The sequence below is a fragment of the Manacus candei genome, unplaced genomic scaffold (assembly GCF_025592945.1).
Source record: "Manacus candei isolate 608988 ecotype Guabito, Panama unplaced genomic scaffold, ASM2559294v1 h1tg000043l, whole genome shotgun sequence".
Classification (NCBI taxonomy): domain Eukaryota; kingdom Metazoa; phylum Chordata; class Aves; order Passeriformes; family Pipridae; genus Manacus; species Manacus candei.
This window is the reverse complement of record NW_026138091.1, coordinates 1660573-1680200: the sequence shown is the minus strand read 5'-3', so window position 1 is coordinate 1680200 and position 19628 is coordinate 1660573.

Sequence of the window (19628 nt, the reverse complement as noted above, 5' to 3'; positions counted from 1 at the left end):
ATACTGTTTGATAGAAAACAAAGAAAGAAAGTAGAATTGTGTTAGTCACCTAATCACAGACTTTGAGGTTGAAAGAGATCATTGTGCTCCTGCAAGTTGCAGCACCTCAGCTCTAAGTCTCAGCAGCAGGCCTGTAATTTCTCCTGAAAGTGCAATCTCTGTGAAAAGACCTTTAGACATATCAATACAGAGTAGAAGATGCAGCATCTCGCAGATAATATGGGTAATTATTCACTGGGTGGTTTGCTTTTTTTTAAGGGCTTTATTTGCAGTTAGATCAAGAGAAAAATATCCCATACTGTGCTTTGTTGTGCCTTTTCCTCTTATCACAAGCCAATCACAATCAAAACATCTTTTACAATTGTCTTGTTTGTCTTTTTGATAAAACAAGGAGCTTGCTCTTTCTTAGCTTTTCACGATAAGGCATGCCTTTCAGATCTCAGCATGTTTTTTGCAGGACTTTCTGACTACTTTGTGATTTATCAGAGTCCACTCTGAAGTGTGGGTATGAGAATTCCATGCAGCATTCCTGTGACGGTTTTACATTTGCTATAAACAGAGCTAATATCACCTTCCTACTCCCACTTCATATTTTCCCTGCTTAGGCTTCAGGGCTGACATTCACTTTCTAATTGCATCATCCCACTGCAAGCTCAATTATCTACCAAGACCCTGATTTCTTTTCATGTTGTATCATTTTGAAATACTTAGCCCAATACTGTCTGTATAAACTATACCCTTTCTTCCTTAGATGTGTGAGTGCAAATTTATCTGTATTAAGACAGGATATTCAAATAAGCCCACCCTACCAAAGGATTCATCTGTCTAATTTACAATTCCATCAGCTTCCATAATTTCCAAAACCTGCTAACTTTCATTTTACTTTGTCTTTCAGTTTGTAGGTAAAGGTAATAAGTTATGTTTTGTCCAGAACAGACTCCTGTTGAATCCTGGTAGGACCCTCCATGAAGATTTCTGATTTACAGCTACATTGTTTACAGCTACTCATGCCATGGGTATATTTGTATTCTAGTTAATGTGGGTGTGAATATCAGAATGTCATACAAAACCATGTGCCTGTAACATTATAGGAAGTATGTGATGAGTCACACAGCTTCTCCATCACTATATGTCTCCAAGGATGGATTAGATTAGCTTCTGTTGAAAATTACGTATGTAGAGACGATCTTACACAGAAAGAGGAATAGACTAAAGCAATCTCAGTGTGGCTTTCATATAATTCAGTGGCAATCTCAGTGTGGCTTTCATATAATTCAGTGCTGCAGTCTTTGCATTGTCCAGCTGCCATTACTTAACAGAATATAAATGAAATTTAATTGTCCAGCTCATTCTGTGTCTACTGCCTCAGCATATCTACCTGTTAACCTTCCTCCGAAGGTGGACACCTTGGTGAACACCCAGATTCCTATGACAGGAATGGGATAGTGCAGCCTCAGAAAGAAAGCGTTTTTAGCAAAGTATTTTAAACTTTGCTCTTGCCTTCAGAACTCATTTTTTATGCTGTCATTAGCTAGCCACAGTGTTTCCCAGCATGAGCTTTTTCTTGATAACTGAATAATGTCACACAAATTAAATCCTACCACTGAGTTTGCAGTGCAAGAGTTCCAGATGCACTATCATGGGAGAAATGTAATGCTGTTAATAATACTAGTAGCAGAAAATAGAATCTGTCATGAAAGATAAATTAGCTAAGGTCCAGGCCATGTGATCTTGCCTTTCTACAGTAAACTGCATTTACTGTTCTTTGTTCAGTTGCAACCCTAAACAAATGCTAAATGATAAATAGCAATGAGTAAGCACACTGAATGAAATAAAGTCCTACCTCTAGTAACAAATTTCTTAAATGAAATAATGTTTTGCTTTTGTCAGTGTATTTACTTGTTTTGCAAGCAGTTTTCATTAAATTAGTCTAATTTAGGAAACTAAAATGCATCTTGACAATTAGATGCCAAAGCTGAAAGAAAAGGAACATGGTAACAAAAAAAGCATTTACATGGTGACACATAACCAGCACTAATGATTTTATCATGCCATAAATGGATGTCTCTGACAGAACAAAGAAGCAGACCAAATACACTGTATTTGTGTGACCAAAACCCAAGGACTTAGTGAACTAAACAGTAATTTAAATTAATGAACTGTATTTTAGGTCAGTATGCTGACTAATAGGTCGGTACACCTTAAATGTGTCCAGCTGCTCTCTGCAAGTGCAATGAAAAGACATATGCAGTCTGAAAACAGACTCTTCAGTTCAGGTAAGCTGTTCCACTAATTTAGGCTACATGCAGTTTGAGAGATACTGCTTCTGTACCTCAGCTACCAGACATAATTGGGTGGCAAAATGAATAATTTAGCTCCATCATTACCACACTCTTCATATAACTGCCATGATCTTTAGTGTACTCTCTTCCTGCTTATCCAGGTCAAACTAGTGGCACTGTATTGGACTAAGGGTACAGACTCTTGATTGTGGCTGGGGAAGTCACACTGGGGGAAAATCTTGCATCTTAACTGAATTAACATTACAGGAAATACAAAACCTAAAAGCTATGAAAGAAAACCTTTTTGTCTTATTAGTAATTACTATGATTAATCTCATTATTACTTAATGTCATTGTATTACTGCTTTTGTAGCACCAATGTGCCTCAAATACTTTATAAATACTTTTCTGGTAAAAACAAATTCTCTTTTCAATTATAAAATTATATTGCTTGTTTGAGAATTGGTTAATGTCTTGTATCAGACTACCAGCCTATTTAACAAACTACATCCACACACAGTAGATTTCATCTCTAGCCTAAGGGTCCCTGAGATCAAATAACATATTTAGTCTTACTATGTGTTCTGAGTAAGTTGCTTTCTTTATTTTCCATCCTGAATATAAGGTGAAGTATGCAAAGCACTTTCCTAATTTCGACTTCAGTGCCTGCAATTTATTCCTCCATAAACCACCATCTTCAGAGGATAAGATGGTCAACAAACTGCTGCAAGATTCATCTGAACATTGTTTGTAGCAACTGTGCAGAGTATTACACTCAAGAATTATAATGTAATTGCATGCTTAGGCACAGCATTCAGTAGTTTGCCATATTGCCAGCTGTAGTGTTCTCTGAAGCTGAATAAGACCTTCAGACCATGTTGATAACCAGAATGGAGGGAGGCCTCCTCCTTTTCTGGAGTGGGACAGCTGCTGGCAATAAAACCTAACTGCCTATTTGTAGCTGCAGGACAATAGAAGATTACTCTACTTAGAGAAAGACAGACAAGCTATAACATATGTTACAGGGCAAGGGCATGCTGGAAAAAATGGTTCATACTGAAAAAATATCACTATCATTCAGCTGTTGCCATCCCTTGCTGAGTATCAGTCAGGTAACTTTTTTAATTAACCATAGTGTTATCTTACCAGGCATCAAGATATTCGGGGTTTTCTGAACTATGCACTAATCAAAATGTAAAATATAAGGCTGAAACTTAATATATGTTTAATATGAGCTTTAGAACAAATATCTATGGTTTAAAGGCTATGTTACATTGAAACTCTCTGCCTAATCATGAGGGACATACACCTATCTCCACAAAAACCTCCATGCTCAATAATACTCCATGCTCAAAAATGCTGAGTCATGTTCTTGTCCTTCCTCTGGGGGAGCAGGATAAAGAGCAAAAGGAATTTCTGGTTCATTTGCCTATTTGCATTCACACAAAAATCCTCTTGCTGCTGATTCTCTTCCCTCATTTTTGTTAGCAGAGCTGCTGAATATCAAACCAGGAAGGTCAGGAATTTTCCAACTAACAGAGTTGTCCTTTGAAGCCAAAATGGTGCACCAAATATCATAGTAAATAAACTTTGAATGTACTACAAGCAGAGAATATTTTGTCCTTGTTTCCTGCCAGCTCACCAAGCAGCTGCTTCAGAACCAGAATTACAGAGATCTGCAGCTCAGGTGAAGTTTTGTTTAGGACCCATACTGTGCAGCTTCTTGCTGCAGAGTCGGAGACAGGAATTCAGCTTCTTGCTCTGCTGGATGCTTCTGGAGGCCCTGGATGCTCCTGCTGCAGCCAGAGTGGGTAGGGGATCCTGGCATCCCTCTGATGTTGAAGAAATACCCAGCACACCACTACACTCAACTCCCATGGAAGAATATGTCCTAAAGTTGAAAATGGTGTAAAAGCTGTTAGGATGTGTGGGAGAGGAGGGGACAAAGCAGGCATTACTCTGATCTGTTTCAGGCAATATGAGCAAAACCACCTATTCTGTCTAGAATGAAAGCATAGAGAATTTCTTTCTAGTGGAATTTTTTAAATAAGCTTTTACTGAAATTATTTCAAACACATACAGACCCACACAGAGGACTTTACTGTAAAGGTAATTTCTATATGAATCCAGCTTTTTGGTGTTAACATGAGGTCCTTAACTGTCTATTTAGACTGCAGTGGCAATGGTAGCTTTGTTGAGGCAGACTTTGCAGCTTGCTCTGGGAACTACCATTCCCAAAGAAAGGAAGGAATGTGCTCAGAGAACTCCAAGCGCTTGGGTTTAACCCTTTTTTTTCCTTTTTTTTTCTCTTGGATCCTTTTTTAGATAAGAAAATATCTCCTGTCACCATCAGAAGGCTTTTCCCTCTCTCAGCATTTTTTAACTCCCCTCTCTGCCCTTCTGCCTTTTAGCACATTCCTTCTTCCTCTTTTACTTTGTCGTACATGTTCCTTTTCTCACCGCTGTTCTTATTGACACTCGGTTTGGCTCCCCTTCTCTTCCTGACACATTTCACTTGTCCATCTCCTTACTCCCCAGAAGGCTGCTGGCTGCTCAGAGCGTGCAAGGACAACATCATGTCCTTTTCTGGCTCTGAATGCCAAGCATATGCTGTCACAGCTGAGTAGTGTGCAGTGATCACAATCCAGTCAGCAACATCCCCTCCCAGTCACCGCTTGAGTGCTGGCTGTTCTGCCAGTGCCGTGGTAAGACCCATTGCAGCAGCAGGAGAGCCCAGCAGGCTCCGAGAAACCTAATACCTTACCCCTGGCAATATGTTTGCAGTGAAAAAGCTGAATGACTTGTGAGGTCATGGCCTCTTAGTGCTCCTGTTGATTTCTCTATACCACCATCTCTGATGACTGAGGAATATTAAGTTAAAAAACAGCCTTTCACTGTTTTTGGCTCATATTTTGTAGCCTAGAGGAAGCCTCTGTGGGATGTAAAATGTGAGACATCCTAGACATTATCTAGGATACAGGATAGTGGGAACAGAGGCTCCAAAACTCTTCTTCAGCTCTCAGACTAAGTCTTTCCAAAGAAGTTTTTTCTCTTTCTTTATGACTTGCTAAAGGAAAAGGATATCTGCACTACCACTTCTGTGACCAAGAAAGGTAAATTTTCACTGTAAAAAATGGTAGAATTTCAGTTCAGTTCAGAAATTACAAGCAGAAACATCTCATCTTAAAGTGAAGCAAAATGTCATTGGCAATTTGAAAGAAAATTAGAAATAGTCATGTTACTATAGTGATATTTGTTATGTAGTCTTTAGCTCTGGGCAAACAGAGAAAACATTTTTCCATGGTTGTCACTGGAGTTATAATAATCAGATAATATTATGTAGTACTTTCTTAGTGCTTTTGAAGCATCGTCTCGAAGTACTTTACAAAGGTCAGAATAAGCATTATTGTAAAGGAGTGAATGGGAAGGACATTTCATTAACAGCAGCAGGGTGTAGATGACAATATAGCACAGCTTCATGCAAGGAAGTCTGTCTCAAGATGCTGATAATGAAGAAACCCCTGGAACTGATTGGCATTCCTACTATCACACTTTATTTTTGAGGGTGTTGTACATAATATGTAGCTTTAGGTCATTTTTTGACAATGTAAAATACTTATTTCAACAACTGAAAAGTAAGATTCTGGGAACGCCTTTTAGACCCGCATAGTTGCTCCTAGAAAATAAAAAACTTTTTGTTGTCTGTGAGAACATATGCAGTCATATATCCACATATGGAGAAAGAAGAAGGAAAAAGTAATCTTGGGATTTGGGGACTTTTTAAAAAATAATTTCACAGAGCTGTTGATGTTACTTAATTTGTGAAGGAGCCTGAATTCTATTTTCAATGATGACTAAAGGCTACTTGAAAAGACTTTTTATTATCCTTAACAGTCTTTAAATTTATGGTAGTTTGTGACAGTTTTCCTTAAAATTTCTATGCTTACAATTAAAGTGAGAAGGGTAAGCATTTCACCTGAGAGTCCCAGCAGCCTTTGTGTCTTTGAATTTGAAATTTCAGCTCTCCCAAGTGGACTTGGAGGCCTCCATAGCTCAGTAGAGCGGGGATTTCCATGTGCCTTTGGGAAGCAGAGAAGACTAATCACATCATATACTGTGATCTAATGTTATATCTGCAAATGAGATTTCCAGGCAACTGCTAGACATACAGTTTTGGATCCTATATTTTTAGTTTGAAAACAGTAATCTTAGATATAACTCATTTACAGATAAGTCTAGTCCAACCAAAAGACTCCATTTCATTAGGGCACTGTTGGGCAGACATTCCAGCAGCAGCAGCAACTTCTGTACCTCTATTAAACATGTTCAGCCTAGCTGTTCTCAGGAGATGGCAGCAGTAGCATTCCTGAATTGGCTGCAATAATTTCCATTTACTTCGGGGGGCGAGAGGTGCAAAGCAATAGTTAGGTGGGAAACAACTCCTTCCTTCTGAAAAATCCTCCCTGCAGCCATGTGGAGCATTATGCTTAGAAATACAGACCTGTGCCTGTTCCATGCAATGGGAGTGATGGTTTAAGGGGTACAGATAAAGAAATGAGAGTTAGCTAGGCCTTATTTGAACATTTCATATGTAACCCAAAATAAGTGTTTCACTTTTTGAGTCAACCAAACAAAGGCACTTTTTGCAGTGCTGTGGCAGGGTAACACCATTGCATGTCACTGTTCCCAACTCACCTACATACATCCCCTCTGTAGACACAGCAGAGGGCTAAAAAGGAAAGGTGAGAGCCGACTGACAGTGCTTGTGCTTGATGGTGAGCAGGATTTCACTTTGCCATGGGAGATACAGGGAAGGCAAGGGATAAAAGAGCAGACAGGCAATAATGTGGCAGAAGCAGGCAGGAAGCAGAGAAAGATATTTTATATTTTAATCCATATATTTTTTTTCTGATCCTGCATTGAGAGCACCTGAGCACTTACGTACAATGACAAACATCTTTCGTGTCTCATTTGTACCATAATGCTTCCTCCATAGGGAGGAGCAGGGGCAGAATATTTTGTTTTCTGAAGGCATTTTCATTTGTTTTTCTTTAAATGCATGTGCTGCTGTGAGACTAAAGAGGTCAGAGGTGGTTCTCTGGCAGTAGTAGGTGAGGAGCTCCCTCTCGGTGTGAGGCTTCTAATGGAGGATGCATGGGCAAGATCCACGTTGCTCACAGAGGTCCTTTGCACCAAATGCACAGAGATGTAGAGAACTGTCTTCCTCTCAGATGTACAGAGCAAGTTTTTTTATTATATCTTGGGCACAACTTCACTAGCATTTTGATTATACCAATGTCTTTAGTTTTCTTCTAAATTCTAGGGAAAGCTTGTATGCAGCTCGAGGAGATGTTTGCTACATATGCGGCACCCTAACTTGGAGACAAAGCTAGCTATAGCATTCCATGTTACCTGGAGTTTTCTAGGACTGTGACCTTTACACTCACACGGCCTTCATGTCACAGGGCCTTAGTCCAGCTGATAGGTGACAAAGACGACAACAACCATTGGCCTGCCTTTACGCTCTGCTGTTTGCCAGTTGTGATCCATTTTCCATTTCAGCCTGCCACTTTTCAGCAGTGCCTTGACCATATTCAAGTATGAGATGGTGTTGGTTGTAAGAGTCCAATAAAGCTAACACAATCCCAGATATGGGGGTAAAAACTGGAATACTTTATTGAACACGCAAAGTGCGTATTTAAGGGTCTTGGAGGCTTAACATGCTAATAAGGAGGCAGGGTTATGCCAAATAAGGGATTCCACAATCTATTTCCAGTAGCAGGGGTGACATAAAGGAAAAAAAGATTTACATTTCTCAGATCCAGTATTTACATTTTGGGGAAAAAGGATTTGATATTTCCAGTAAGTGTAGATTAGACTGGGGAAGGGTGGTCAGCTTTTCCTGAAATAAGGATTACACAAGGAGGGAAGAAAACAATGGGATATCTGACAGCATCATGCAAAGTCTCCCCACATCCTGCTGGGGGAGGCAGGTCAATGGATCTTGTCTGGTCTTTTAGATGGTGGGTTTTTCCCCTGCCCCTGTGGCCTGAGGCTTCCTGTTTAGTCCTAGCAGTTCCTTTTCTGCTGGTATTTGAATTTTGGACTGCAACAGTTGGTGGCAACAATCTATTGATCTGTGACAAAAGATGAGCTATATAAATTAATCAAATATGTTGCAGATGAATCCAGACCATCAGCTTATTGTTCTTGGCTAGGAAACAAAAATAAATAAAAGATTTTTTGATTACTGGCTGCTCAAAAAAACCCCCACCAACAACAACAAAAAACCAACCAACCAAAAAGAAAAACAAAGAAAAAATTAACAGAAAAGACAATAATGCTGTGCTTTTTTCCTGTTTAGCTCATCTAGGAATCCCACCTAGGGAATCAAGTTTTCCTATACTAAGATGATAACTTGTCTCAGATCCGTAATCTATCCCTCTATCCATTTCTCCCATCTTGAATAGGCTGTAGGTTGCCCTGAGCCTTGGCAGTGCCTGAGTGTCTGATCAGCATCCAAATACTGAGTGACTCTTGGAACTGCTTAAGTGTATTACCTGGGGTTAGATATTTAACACAAGTTGTTGTTATTGTTTTCTCTAACTCATCCAAGAAGCCTGGCACATTCCAAGGGTGACTACACAGCCCTCTTCTGCCTGATGCTTACAGAGGGTGGAAAGGGTAGCAGCAGTCTTTATCTAAAAACTAGAGAGAGTTTCTGTAGTGCCTTTCACATCACACCCTTCTGATTTCAAATAGTTAATGGTGTGGAGAGGTGAGTGGTCTCTGCTTTGTTGTTTCCAGGTGGCACAGATGGATCCTGCCTGGATCTAGTTCTCTCACTGCAACTGAGAAACAGAGGTTATTAGTGGTAGAGGAAGGGTTTTGAGAGAACAGTAGAGAAACATGAAGTACTTGCTGCTACAGAACTGCTCTCAATTGTCAGGACATTTTACATTCTTTTCTGTCTTTAAAAGTGAAAACTGAGCAAGAGGACAAAATGCATCCTCTTCCCAAATAAAGACGTAAATTGTAGGATGAGGAAGCTGAGTAGGGATCAAAATGAGGGTTGTAAAACACTGAAAGAGCTTGCGCAGCTCTTTCCTGAAAGGATATGAACAGGAGCAGCCTCCTCCAACTCCTAAATTAGATGTGCTTTGAGCGAGGAGTCAGACAATGTAACCTTCAGTTCCAAGCTTAGTTATTCTGTGATTCTAATAAAGAACAATGAGAAAAGAAACAAAGTCTGTGTCCATAAAAAGTGACTTTTATTTACTAAAATGAAACATCGCATCTAACTGCAGCTGACTGAAATTCTGCTCCAGAGAGTAGAAGTGGGAGCAGCAACAACTCTTTTGTACATTGCTTTTCAAACCTCTCACTACAATCCAGCAGGAAGAACTCTCAGATAATATTCCCATCTTCTCTTCCTCTCCCCCTCTCTACTATAATCCACCATGTCTCAGGCACCCTTTTCTTCTTTACCAAATTTTCAGCTTTATTGCAAGATATACTAATTGTTCCCCATGGTCAGAGCTATTGATACTCCTTGATTATATAAAGATGTGTGACATGGATGAGTGAACTCTAATAGAAATGTTCAACATTAAGAGTTTACAGTTAAATTTAGTGAGTGTAATAGACAAGAGCCTGACAGCTTTACTGACTCGTGCTCTAGTAACACTCTACATCTAGGAGAGGCAGCATCTGGGACTATCACTGTTTATTGTGGCTATTCATGACTTGGAAACAGGTTGAACTTTGAAATGACAACAGTTGTGGGTAATAACATTACTTGGATGGTAATGTCTGGAGATGGTCACCTCCAGAATATGGAGGTGATAAGATTTTCAGAGGGTGTGAAAAAAAAAAAAGGCACATAAATGACAAATGAAAAATGCCTTAGCAAAGTATTCAAGCTTTTAATAAGCACATGGAATTACTTATACACTTGCTACTTTCTCAATTAATGGTAAACTCTGAGCTTTGGAACTGGACAATCTGTTCCAGGCAATGGAATCCATATCACTTTCTAAATCCATACAATTTACTCTGGTCAGTACTACCTTGTGTGTGCTACTCTTGTTCATATATTTTTAAACATATCTAGGGGGATTCATCTCACTGTTTGTCTGAGACTGAGGTCCTATGGAAGGGTCTGGAGTTATTCAGTTTGTCCCATTTATTTCTTTTAAAGTTAACAGAATTACTCATGTAGTCTAAGTTTGCTAAAAAGTTTCTATGATCAGTTTTCACACAACTATTTTAAAAAATTCTTGTATTACAAGAATTCTGCATTTTGTAAATTGCTTCTATTGAATCCCTGCTGTTTAACAAAATCCTAAATTACTCCAGGAGAGAAAGTATTTTATCTCTATATGACATAATTATACTATTTGCTGTCTTTCCTTACTACAGAGAAATGTTCTGCCTTGTATCTATTATTACTGACAATTCTATGCTTTCTGTTGCCTCTTAGAATTTTCTTTGTTCAGACTCTGCTTTATGAAGTTATAATTAATTCATGCTTTCCTGCAAGAGGCTGCTTCTCGTTTGCCTTCCTCCTCAGTGTTCCTCTATTCCTTGCTTCTGATTCATATCATTAAAAATATCAGAAAGGTCTTGTCTTGTGAATGTGTCTGTAAGATACATATCAGAAGACAAATATTTCTAATTTATATATAAATGCAGACATATGTGTAGATACACATAGAAACAGAAATATTTTTTTTAAATATAGTATTTTATTTTCATGGGGTTTTTTATCTTGTCTCTTAACCAGATTTGTTCTGCCATTCAATGTTGTTTTCATCTAAGTAGGGGGATTACAGCTTTCAGTGTTTTTAAATTTCCAGTCATGTTACCATAGTTCTGTCGAATTACTTTTTCCAAATTATTCATTTCCTCTACTTTGAGTTTCGAGAATGCCTTGTTATTGATAATATTTTTATCCCTCATTCTGTTTGCAAAAATCCAATATAAAAAGTCATGATTGCATCTGTTCTATGTGATCACATCTACATGACCACAAAGATCATAATGAGACTCTTTCTGTGGTGCCAACATATCACACATTATTGCTAGTTTCTGGCTCTGTGAGCCAAACCCTAATTGAGGCCTAATACGAAGTTCCTTTGTGCTGTCTGACCACATCGGACTTAAGACATGAACATGGAAATAAAGGATTATATTGGCAGTGTCGTGCAGAAGAAAACCTCTCATGATAATGTGGTATTCCCTCATGATTCTCAGTCAGTAGATGTGTAAGATGGTGCATATACTCTATTATCTACTCTGGGTCTTTTTATGATCAGAATTTACACCAATTACAACTTCAAGTCTTGGAATAGGTGATATCTCACAATCCAAGACACTATGTTACCCAGATATGAGACCAGTAATTTCTGAGCCTGTCAAGCTTCTGCCCTTCAGCCCACTTAATTTGCCTAAAATTGAATCTATCGAATAGCCCTAGCATACTGGTCATGCCAGTGTTCCCATGACATCTCAGTAACACTTTTTAGGTGAAATTTATGCCCTATAGTGAGCAATTCTGATTACCTTTGTTCCTTAATCAGGTCCCTGATATTGCTTTATAAGCAATTAGAGATTTATATTTTTTTTTACTACCAATGTGTTTTCATGTCTAGATTAATTTTGTTTGCAAACTTTATTTTAGCACTTAGTTCCTCTTTTCATCTTTTTCCTTTTTTTGTTAAATACCTTCTGATTTGCTTATCTGGCCTGCCCCCTCAAAGCTCTCATTAAACTGCCATAGATTCCAGCAAAATCACATAACCCCTTTACCTTGTGAAAGGCTAACAAAATGCTCTGGTAGTAGAGAGAACATCAGTCTTATAACTATTAACTTGCAAAAACAGGCCAAAAAAAGCCCAGTCTCCCTCTTCAGGTGATAGTGAAAGATAAATGAATTCCAGGGAAATGATCTTGCTGTGTTCTACCTTCAGCCCACTTCTGAGTTTCTCTAAAACAATCTATAGACCACGAAGATGTTACTGTGCAGCACCATTAGGGCCACCACCTTTAGTGTATCCTCATTACTGAATTCACAAGCCTATTGAATCTCCAAGTACATTAGAGGCTACTCTGTAACACAGAGGTACTCAGTCAACCTGAAATGAACTCACTTGATTACAGTCTGCAGTGGCCATAGCCCTAAAAGTGTAATTTACAGACAATGAACTTGCTTTGGCTTCTTTGCCGCTTGCTTTCCTGCCACCAAGACTCAAACAAGCCTGACCTTTTTTTTCTTCTTCCTTTTTTTTTTTTTTTTTGGTATCAGTTCTGAAAAACAGTTTTGATACTGCAATACCTCACTGTAGACCTGTCAGTAACTGTACTTAGAGAGTGACACCTTGTGTCTCTGCCTCAGGGAGATAGCACACCATCTGCTGTCTTGTTGTCCTTTACATGATGTTCTCTCAATTCCATTTGGAGGAGAAGGCACCAAACTACATTCTGATCTGCAAACTTGTTTTAAACATTATGTCCTTGAATAATACAATAATCTAAACTGTTATTTTGGATCTTTATTTTAACCAAACACTGACAAACTGACTATTGGTTCTTGAATCCTGATTGATTTTTGACCTGAAACTTATAAAAAAAAAAGCAAACCAACAAAAAAATCCAATCCCAAACTATAAACCTTTCATCATGGCTAAGTTCAAAACAGACTGAACTCTTTTGGACAATGCTGTGTGACTTGTTTGGATGGATGGAGTCTCTTTTATGGGTGTACTTAGTTTTCCTATAGCTGAGAATGGTGCGACTGTGTCTTACTTTCCTATTTCTTTATAGTAGCTTTCCTTTCTTCTTGGCCAACTGCCATCTACAATATCATCTGCAGTTGTCATGCCTACGACCTAATGATCTAATATGTGAAATTCTTTTAATTTTCCTCTGTTTTGGCAAGACTGCAACCATTCTTCTTTATCTCCCTGTCCCAGCCCTGGTCTTCCAATTTTCATTGACTATGAGTCACAAATATCTCTCTCCTATTCCTCAGTGGCTAGCTCTTTCTCCTTTCAAACTTTGTCTTATCTTAAGCTATTTATCATCTCTACTTCTCTGTCTAATTAATCACTTTTCTGAAGCAGCCACCATTTTGAAACCTCCTGGCTTGTGGTAGGAAAAACCCCACAGGTCATCTGTTATCAGAAATAACTACTGTCGTTTATGATTTCCGAACTCCCTACTGAGTCTAGCTGCTAACCACATTTTCAAAGTAAATATTTGAAAAGATATAATAAATCTGCATGTTTTTGCATATAAACCAAAGACCTACCCAGTGTTATGAAGAATCTTCTCTGTTTTTATAATTCATCAGATGCAATATCTAAAATTAGCCAGTGGCCATTTGTGGAGGAAAAAATACTGCATTAGACAGTATTACTGAATTGTAATGTAAGGAAATTTTCAATCTCTGTGTGAAATACCATAACCTTGACAAGTCAGTATACCCCAAAACATTTTGAAGGGATTTCCAAATGAGATGAAGAGCAAACGTATTATAACTGTTAGTTTTTCAGTCTCCCTGTTTATAGCAGTAACAAGTAATGGTAACTATGGAAAACATTTTAATGATATAGACAGTTGAATACCTACCATCAGCTATTTTTATGCTGTCATAAATGGTTTCACACGATTTCCAGTTCACATAAGTTTATTTTTATATTACAACTTAAAATTAATAATCAGATGAAACAGAAAAGATTTCTTAATAAGTATATAGTTGATGGGATAAGAGTAAATCCTTGAAGACAAGAAAAAACATTTTAAAGATACTTATGAAATAATGCAATATAGTTAAACATTCAAATCACTAGAATTACAGGAAGGATAAGGTAAGGTAAGTAAATAGCAGCCAGGATTTAAACTCCCTGTTACACTTCATATTGTAAAAGCATGATAGCGCTGATGTGGAATAGGACTGCCCGGGCTTACTAGCTCTGAGGATCCACGACTCATAAAATTTTAATAACCTTTATAACATGCAGCTTTTCTGAGATAAAGAGCCTGGCTGTAAAATTACAAACAGTCTTTGTGGAGTAAAGGCTAAAAATGCAGAATGGCATCTGGACTAAGATAAGCTTGAAGAAAATACACATGTTCACTCCAGAATTAATCAGGCAACAGTGTCAAAATTTTGGCTTTCAGTATAAATTAACTGGGGGAGGGGAGGAGGTTGTTGGGTTTTGATTTATGACACTCTTCACAAAACCTGATTCCTGCCAGGTCTCTCTTTGAAGTACAAGGGTGTTGCTATTAAAACGGATGTTCTATTTTAATACTCTAAACCAGCCTCTGCTTCAATTATTCATATGTATTCCATATAAATTGTACTTGAAGGACTTGCACTCTTGAAAACAGAAACTCTTTAGGATAATTTTTTAGTCTCATCCTTCATGAGATATAAATATATATATATTCATAGCTCTTTAGGGTAATATTTTAGTCCAATCCTTTATGGTACATGCATCCGCATAGCTTCAGAAGTAAGAGAACAGAAAAACAGTTGTAGCAGTGAGGACAGTAATTAGGAAAAGCTGATTTTTGAATGAGAGAGAAGCCCCTTGACCATGTGGAGGTCATACAGGAGGCAATGTCGAAGGAGATGACAGAGGAGAAGAACTAGAAGAACGGAATTTAAAAAGAGGCAGAAATACTGGTTAGGAAATTCAAAAGAACAAAGCAGCTGACAAAGGACAGATCTTCACTGAAGACGTAACCAAATTCCAGGGGAGAACCCTGTTCCACCAAGAATATGCCTGACAGCAGAGAGGGTGTAAGGGAAAGGAGGAATGAAGCTGGTGTCTGAGCCGAATCTGAACCAGAGGCTTGCGACTGAATGCAAAGTCTATTGGCAGATATCAAGTCTGCACCAGTGCTAGAAATGGTTGGCCGAATGTAAACTCTTGGGTTTGGTACCAATTCATTGCATTTCTAAGAGGGCCTGCCCCTCTCTTTCTGTCCTACAGTTTTCAGCGTCCTGAAAATCTATGTGCTGCTCTCCATTATGTAAAAAGCTTTTTTTTTTTCCCTGTTCAGACTCTTATAGTGTGCCAGGTGGTATGGAAGGCAGAACATTGCACAAAATACCCTTTTTATATCAGGCAGCATTTAAATGGTGCTGTTCATTGAGTGTGGCCTTGTTCCCACTGAAGTCAGTGGATGCTATTGAGCAAAGTTACCACGATGATTTTTAGGCCTTATGCTTTTGAGGCACTATCCCATTATAGTCCACACCTCAAATAGCATCTTCCCCCTAACAAACAAGGAGGGATGGATGGGAGCAAGCTGCTTTCCTGGCTGTTTCCTGCTTCCCTGGCTGTTTCCTGCAGCACCATTTTATACTCACTGTCTGCCCACCCATCTGTTCAATCCCTCTTATGAAAACTGAAAACATTCCTGCTTTTTAAATGGGTGAAAAATGTCTCAAAAAAAGAAATAGGTACTGTGAGATCTCCATGAAATAACTATGAGGCTTTTCCCAATTAAAGGAAATAAAACCTGGAAACTAAGAAGATTTTTATTTGTTGAAGAATATGGTCTTTTCTGTGCATTTTGTGAAAGCAGTATGTTTTGTCAAGGTTTTATCAAAAAGCCAGTAGTCTACTCTGGTGCCACTCAGTCTCCATTTATGGATTCCTGGGCTAATATTGAAGTGTTTAGTGGAACAAAGCTGCTGGCTGCTGCTTCTGAGAGCCTTTGCCTGTAGACTGAGCGGCAGAGCTGCAACCTGAGTTCGTGGTTTGGGAATATTCCCACAAATGTTGAGAAGCCATCAGCCCTGGGGAGCACTTCACAGCCAAGATCCATATGGTGGCACCAACAGTCATGAAGTAGCTCTGGTCCTCTACAGATCTGGCTTTAGCCATAGGTAAAACTTTGGAGCTTGTGACCAGGCCTTGGCTCACAGCTACCTGGAGGATGGCAGACTGGTCTTCTCCTGACTTGGGAGACAGAAAGAAGGTGGAGCTCAAAGTGGGCAATGAGGGACAGGGAGAGCTGACATGGGGGACCCTTCCCAGAGTCCCAGGCCCCTGTAGAGGCAAACCTCAGTGGGGAGTGGTAGGGCTTGGTGATGACCCAGTCTGCTGTCTGTTTGCTGTACTGTTGGGGGCTGCCTCTCTTAAGAGGGAACCTCTCCTTGGAATGACTGAGGCCAGTGTCTTAGAAAAGTCAGCAGGTGATGGCAAGGATCCTCTCTTAGTGAGGCCATGGTCCCTCTATAAACTGAGAAAGAAGAAAGACTTTCAGGTCGGAAAGCAAGAAAGAGATTTTCTAAAGCGGCCAGATAAGGAGGTCCACTAGGAAACTCCTTGAAATGATGGAGTAAGGCTACTTGGTGTAGTGCCACAGCTTGGAGAGGCATATCGAGATGGCAAAGACTCAGCAATACTCCTTGAGCAGGGAAACAATTTGCTTGCTTTTAGATACAAGTATAAGGATCACCTTTAAGTAATCCAACTAGAAGCCTTACTGCCGGCTTCGCAAGTAGCTGGGGAATAATTTTTCTGATAATCCCAAAGAGAAAACTGTAACAGGAATTAGGTCTTGCTATGCATAGAGAGTGGCTCATTATGTTTTATAGCATTTAAGTTTTGGTTTTCTGTAATTAAATTTGTTTATTCATCAACTTTTTAGGAAGGGGAAAGAAAAGGTAGACTGAAGATTCTCCCTGTGACAGAGGGAGACTACTGCTGGGAATACCTTGGCTTGTGCACAGACGAAGACAGGTGGGGACAAAAAAGTGCATGGGTGAAAACACCCAGCTGAAAAACAGCCTCTAGAAATCCTGTAGTTCAGAACTGTATTTACCTTATTATAAAAGTAGCCAAGTTCCAAGCAACGACTGTCTCATACAGCGTCTTTATAGTATTCTAGTCTTAGATGGGAAACTACTACTAATAACAGCTGTTCATCTTTGTTAAAGAAAAAAAGGAAAAGATACTTGTTTGCTAGAGTGGGCTGGTACTGAACTTCATCTTTTCATGACTTTTTTAAAGCTAAGACAGCTCATCATCCTAACTATTTTCCATGCCGTGATTAATGCCAGCTCGTTGCATTGAAATAAAGGTTTATGAAAGAGTTTCTTCCCCATTTGAAGCCTATGGCTTAAGCTCTCATCTGAAGAAAAGGAGTCATATGCAAAACAGAAATGAATTTTAGCTGGAATTACTGAATGTGGATTCAGATTCCAATAAAAACTAAGTAACTAGGATTTGGGATATTTTTAAACATGCGTATCAAGTCAAACTGTTGACAATCTTTTCCACACAGAGAGCATCTTGCTGTACTAAAGGACAGGCTTATCAGCAAACAAGTGTGCAACAAAGACTTTGTCTTTTCCACTAGGCTTATCTCCAATTAGAAAAACAAATATTAGAAACTGCTCAGCAGCTGCACTGAGCAGGAAAAGATTTAGACAAGTTTCTGGCTGAGAGAATATTTTCTACCATAAAATTTAAAGTAGAAGAAGGTTGAGTATTGTCTCTGCTGCAAATGGTGCCAATATTAATCTTAAAAGATTAATCCAACAACAATTACTCCAATTTTGTGCCATTTATAGACTACAAGTCCCACTCTGCAATGTTTTACAGTGCTTCAGGGCAGAAGAGGGCTTGCAAGATGTGAAGTTGAATGTTGGGAACTGTGATCTATGCACAGTGCAGCTCCATATTAAAAATTATTACAAATTACCTGTTTTCTTTAGGTGGACTGCAATATTTCAGACACATTCTAACTTTCAGTTTGCCTAAAATTACAGTTTTCTGATTCTTAGTTAAAGAGAACATTCTTCTGCAATTTGACCAGTAGGCGTTTTACAAACGTGTTTGAAATAATAGTGTTTCTTAGGTAATGTGAGAATTTGTATTTCTATAAAATTAATTTATTGTTAGGGAAGCAAAAAGAGATTGAATGAGGCAGACTGTTCTTAAACTTGATGTGAGGAGCTTGTGGAATACATGGTGCATCCAAATGCATTTATTATTTTCTAAGCTCAAATGTCCCTGCGTTTCAGCCTGTGTCTATAGAAAGTGCAGCTGACCAAAAGGCACTCCAAATATCAGAACAAAGGAAAAAAAAACTGTGTGGATTTAGGGAATAGAAACCTGCTTTGCTGTTTCTGATTGGTATTCAGACACTGAAGTCAGGGTGTTCTCTATATGCCCATGCCAGGAGACCAGGCTGGTGTGTGCCAACCAGAGCAGGATGTTGGTTCCCTGGTGCTGAGGCTGCTCTTTGTGCCTCCCCTGGTCTTCCTAGACCCATATAAAACTACTGCTCATATCCAAGTCCCATATGGCTCATGTAATCTGTAGTTGTTGGAGCTCAGTAGTCATTACAGACCTGGAGGCATAGAGCTTCAGGCCCAGACTCAGGGGTGAATTATGTGCTGAGATCCTGTGTTATGTGGCTAAGACTGTATTTGCCATTGTCAGCACTGCAAGGCTGAAGCTACCATCCATCTCCAGAAGACAAAAATATACGTGCAGAAGGTGGGAAAGAAAGTCTTAATATGCACAGAGGTAAACAAACAAACAAACAAACAAAACAACAACAACAACAACAACACCAAAGATGGAAGTCTTTAAAGATTGAAGCTTCTTAGTCCCACAGCAAATAAGGAGTTTTCAAGAAGGTTTTCTTTTTTCCTCTGTTGGCAGCCACTTTGTTAGATAATTACTGTGTTCCAGCCAAATGATACTGCTAAATAGCTTCTGGAGATTGTCTGATGCTTATTAGGGCAGAGAAATTGTCCATTCTATAAGGGTTACAGACAAAATAAAAGGAAACTTCTAGCATTCTGTCTTTTCTGTTGTGCATAATTTTGGGACTTAGAAATCAGTTGGCTGGCGCGATGTGTTTTCTAGTATCTAGCATAAACGGTTACACTAGAGATGTACTTATTTTCTTCTAGAAGGGAAGGCCTCATAATTTAACTTATTAAAATGGGATTTCTCTATTAAGAATGCAGGAAAGGGAAGATGCAGTGAAGTACTTTTCTTCTAGACTAGGGGACTACACGAGCAAGTAAGGAACTAAAGTGTTTTTACTCCTTTTCACTGGTTTGCTGCTACTTATAACTGTGATAGAGGTCTTTTCCCAAGACTCTCTGAGTGGTTTTATAGGAAGCATATAGTATAAAGGAGCACAAGCCATACAGTGTGTTTACCAAGCTGAGACATGAAATTAAAATGCAAAACAGGTTGCAACTCTTTGAAACAGCTTCCTAATAACTCCACAACACAGTGGAGAGAGATAGTCCAGTATCTCTTATAAGACTGTTTTAATCAGCTGGCCCAAATACCAAAG